The sequence below is a fragment of the Humulus lupulus genome, chromosome 1 (genome assembly GCF_963169125.1).
Source record: "Humulus lupulus chromosome 1, drHumLupu1.1, whole genome shotgun sequence".
Taxonomy (NCBI): Eukaryota; Viridiplantae; Streptophyta; class Magnoliopsida; order Rosales; family Cannabaceae; genus Humulus; species Humulus lupulus.
The window spans coordinates 56,481,768-56,486,576 of record NC_084793.1 but is presented as its reverse complement, the minus strand read 5'-3'; the positions used below and the strand labels follow the sequence as shown (position 1 = coordinate 56,486,576).

The following is a 4,809-nucleotide window of genomic DNA, read 5'->3' as shown; positions in this document are numbered from 1 at the left end:
AGAAAAAACTGATTTTTACTTTTTGGCTGAAAAAATTGTATTGTAAATATAGAAATAAGTAGAGGTGTGTAGAAATTATTCGATAAAATTATAATCGACTGCCAAAAATTGGATATCCAATTATTATTAGATCGAATCAGATTTTTGAAGATCCAAATTGGATCGAACTAGTTGTTGGATGACATATGCAAAAATCCAATACAACCAAACCAATCCAATTATACATATTTTTCAAAAAATATTTTTTTCATTTATTTCATTAGGATTATGCTGATAATTTATGTTGGATTGGTATGGTATTACATTTTGAACAAATTTAGCTAAGTACAGGCTCCAAAATATTATATGGATCCAATTCGATCCAATACGTAAGCAGGGGGACACATCTAATGGATATAATCGATCAAATTCAATGGATAATTGGATCAGATTGGATCTGTTGAGATGGGTTAATTTGATTGGTTTGGTTGTAAAAATCCAACATCCAATGAATAATAGGATCTGATCGGATAAGCCTAAAAACATTGAGTGTGAACCGATGAACACCCCTAGAAATAAGACAAAATATTTTTAATGTACTAAAAAGTGTGGAAGGTTTAGGAAAGTCTTTAGAAGCATTTTTTCCCAAATTTCTTCGACTCTTCTTCTCCGTTCAATCTCCATGGCTCAAGCAAGAACTTGATCTACTCAGGAGCAACCTTCTTCCTCCATTGATTCCGATGCGCCACCTCCTTCTCCAACTCCGATCACCACTGGACAGGGAGTCCCTGCCTCTGCATCAAATCCATCTCTGAATCCACCTGTTCGTGATCGACCTGCTCAAGAAGATGAAAATAATCCCTACTGAATGGGCAATGGAGACCACCCAAGCTTGATTCTTGCTTTCCCACCACTCACGGACACTAATTTTCAACAATGGGCCCGTGATTTCAAATCTCAGTTAGTGCCAAGAACAAATATGGCTTCCTCACTGGATCTATTCCCCAACCCCCTTCTAACCACCATTTGTTTGATTCTTGGAACATGTGCAATCAGATGGTTATGTCTTGGGTTATTCACTCGGTATCACCAGAAATCAAGAGAATCAGCATGTTCCTTGATACAGCTGCTGCAATGTGGACCGAGTTAAACAACCAATTTAATCAAGGAAATGGCACTCGCATCTTTGATCTTCAGACATCTCTCATTACTCTTCATTAGGGAGAAAATTTCGTAAGTGCGTACTTCACTAAACTCAAAGAAATTTGGGATGAGATTCATGAACTCTGACCACGCACACCATGTACCTCTACTGCCACTGCTGACAACCTTGAGCTTCAGAATCTTGAGCAAGTTTTTTAATTCCTCACTGGACTAAATGAGTCCTACAATGTCATTCGTGGTCAGGTACTTCTTATCAATTCTTTCCCCTCTATTGCAAAAGTCTTTTCTACTATTGCGCAAGAAGAAAGGCAGAGGAAATTGAGGCACTTATCTCCTACAACTCTCATAGCTGCATCCACTTCCAATGCCCCACCTTCCAATCTGCCGCCACTTCCACATTAAAGAACCAAAAAGATGCGGCCTACATGTTCTCAGTGCAAAAAATCCGGGCCACCTCGAAGAAAAATGCTACTTCATCCATAGTTTTCCCCTAGATATGGCACCAAAAATTTCACCAACAAGCCTACTATCAATCAAACTATTGCTTGTACTCCAATTCCTAATGAGTTGGACAATCACGCTGCTATACAAAATCTCATTGCTTTGCTCAGCATTAAACTCCAACAAGCTTCATCTTCCAATACAGATGCTCTACCCGTGGTTTCCAATTTTTTTGGTAACTTTATATCTCTTTCTAATGATTATTGGGTCTATATGTTAAAATGCAAATATGATGTTCAAACTATTATTCCTAAATTTTATACTTATGCACTCACTCAATTTCCAGCCCCCATAAAAGCCATAAGATCGGATAGTGCTAAAGAACTAAACTTAAGTTATTTTTATGCAACATAAGGCATCCACTTATATCATTCTTGTGTTGAGCGCTCTCAACAAAACTCTGTTGTTGAGTGCAAACACCAACATATCCTTAATGCAGCTCAGGCATTAGCTATACAATCTAAGTTATCTCTTCCATATTTGAACTATTCCATTACTACTGATGTATATATTCTCAATAGAACACCTTCTGCACTCTTAAACCTTCATTCTTCTTTTGAAATTTTATATGCTAAATTACTATCTTATGATCATCTTCAAAGTTATGGCTGCCTTGTTTATGCATGTACCCTTGATAGTAAACGCACTAAGTTTACTCCTAGATCTTGTGTTTGCATATTTATTGGCTATCCTCCAGGTAAGAAAGCATATACTCTACTCGATATAGCTACTAACCAAATCTTTCATTCACGAGATGTTATTTTTTATGAGCATATTTTCCCTTTGACTCAATCAAGTTCTATTAAAACTTTTGGTTCTATTTTTTTACAGCAGTCATCCACCTTTAATTTCCAATACTGAGGACACATCATTTGTACCTACTAATGATTCATATGAGCAGCCAACAATTACTTCTAAAGTTGGTCAAAAAATTATTCAGCTGCCACATCTCAAAGACTACATAAGTGAGTATTCCACTGCTCACCCTTTAACGAATTTCATATCTTATGACAAATTTTGGCCTCACTTTAGGAATGCTATCCTTGCTGCCCATACCCTATCCGAACCTAGTAGTTGCACACAAGCCTCTAAACTTCATGAATGGAAAGTAGCAATGCAAAATGAGCTTGCTGCCCTTATTGAAAATATGACATGGAACATTTTTTCTCTTCCCTATGGCCATAATGTCATTAGCAACAAATGAGTATACAAAATCAAATATAAGTTGAATGGCGATGTTGAAAGATATAAGGCACGTCTAGTAGCAAAATGATATACTCAACAACAAGGTATAGACTACTTAAAAACTTTTTCCCCGTTGCAAAGTTCAATACTTTAAAAGTATTCCTAGCACTAGCTGCCATAAACAATTGGAAACTACACCAATTGGACATAAATAACACTTTCTTACATGGGGACTTAGATGAAGAAGTTTACATGAAACTTCCTCAAGGTTATAAACCTAAGGGGGAGCTACCCTTAAATTATGTTTGTAAGCTTAATAAAAGTCTTTATGGTCTCAAACAGGCCTCTAGAAAATGGTATGCTAAAGTTGGCACCACCTTGATCCAAGAAGGATTTACCCAATCACCTTCCAATCATTCACTTTTTATTAGGACGTATTTTAATACTTTTTTGGATGTTTTGATTTGTGTAGATGATATTGTCTTAGAAAGTAACAATGATCTTAATTTTGATACCTTCAAGCAAAAATTAAACTCCAAATTCAAACTCAAGGATCTTGGTCCATTGAGATTTTTTCTTGGCCTTGAAGTAGTCTTATCCAATAATGGTATTTCTGTCTCTCAAAGACCTTTTGTACTACAACTATTAACTGAAACATGTTTCTTAGGTGCAAAATCTTCTTCAACCCCTATGAAGCCTAATATTAAATTAAGCAAAGATGATGGAGAGTTACTTACCGATCCTACTTCCTATAGGAGTTTAATTGGTAAATTAATTTATCTAACCATTAATAGACCAGATACTTCATTTTCTGGAACAAGTTGAGCTAATTCTTAAGCGTGCCTAGACAACCTCATTACAAGGCTTCTCAAAGAATCCTCCAGTATCTCAAAGGAAATCTTGCTCAGGGACTTTTTTTTTCACTCAGCACCACCATCACAGCACAAAGATGTTGCTGCCTCGCATTTATAAGCATCCCTTTTTTCATCTCAAAGGTGTTTCAAATGCCGATTGGGGTACATGTCCGGATACCAGATGCTCAATATCAAGCTATTGCATTTTTTTTGGGTAGATCTCTAGTTTCATGGAAGTCTAAAATGAAAACCACAGTTTCAAGATCTTCTGCAGAGGCTGAATATCGTGTTATGGAAAACACAACTTGTGAGTTCATATGGCTAATTGCTTTACTAAAGGACTTCGAGGTTCAACACTCACAACAAGTGGTCATGTATTGTGACAACAATGCTTCATTTCACATCTCTGAGAACTCCGTCTTCCATGAACGCACCAAGCATGTTGACATTGATTGTCACATTGTTCAACAATAAGTTCAAAGTGGCCAATTGAAGCTCATTCATGTTCCTTCACAAGACAACCTAGCTGATATAATCACAAAGCCCTTATTCCCAACTCACTTTATAAATATATTATCCAAGATGAGTCTCACCAATATGTACACCTCATCTTGAGGGAGATTGTTAGGAGATAAAAGTATGTTAGTTAGTTTAACTTTCTGTTAGTAGTGTTAGTTATATGTAACTAACTTTTCTTTGCCTATATATTAGTTGGTATCTCTTTGTAAAACTCACTTTTGATGTCAATCAATAACAGAAAGTATTTTTCAACTTTCCTAATAAAAGACGACAGGGATGACGAACAAAGTTGCAGGGCTTCATGGTGACAGGTACGAAGAGAGTCCCCGACAACCTGATGTGTCCAACAGGGTCTCTGATTATATGGGTTTGATGGGCCTTACGATTTTTAATTGATATAATTATTTGTGTTATATGCTTCAGATTTGTTGATAATTTTATTTGATTTGGGATTAAAGTTTGGCTATGAATTTTTTTTTGTTGATTTTGGCTATGATGCAAGGAGTTACTACTGATTTGGTCCAGAATCATAGTTTTGATTTCATATCTGAAATGGATTTCTTTGCTTTGTGGTATATCTTTCTCTTTTGCTAGCTTCTTCTAGTTC

The 4,809-nt window shown here is 36.2% G+C and overlaps 1 long non-coding RNA gene across 1 annotated transcript; it reads left to right on the top strand.

The window, feature by feature from the left end:
- Positions 1–521: 521 nt before the first annotated feature.
- Positions 522–4,454, top strand: LOC133792778 (uncharacterized). The gene is made up of 2 exons (XR_009874276.1): positions 522–2,609; positions 3,497–4,454. It is a non-coding gene; the product is annotated as an uncharacterized LOC133792778 (long non-coding RNA).
- Positions 4,455–4,809: the final 355 nt, after the last annotated feature.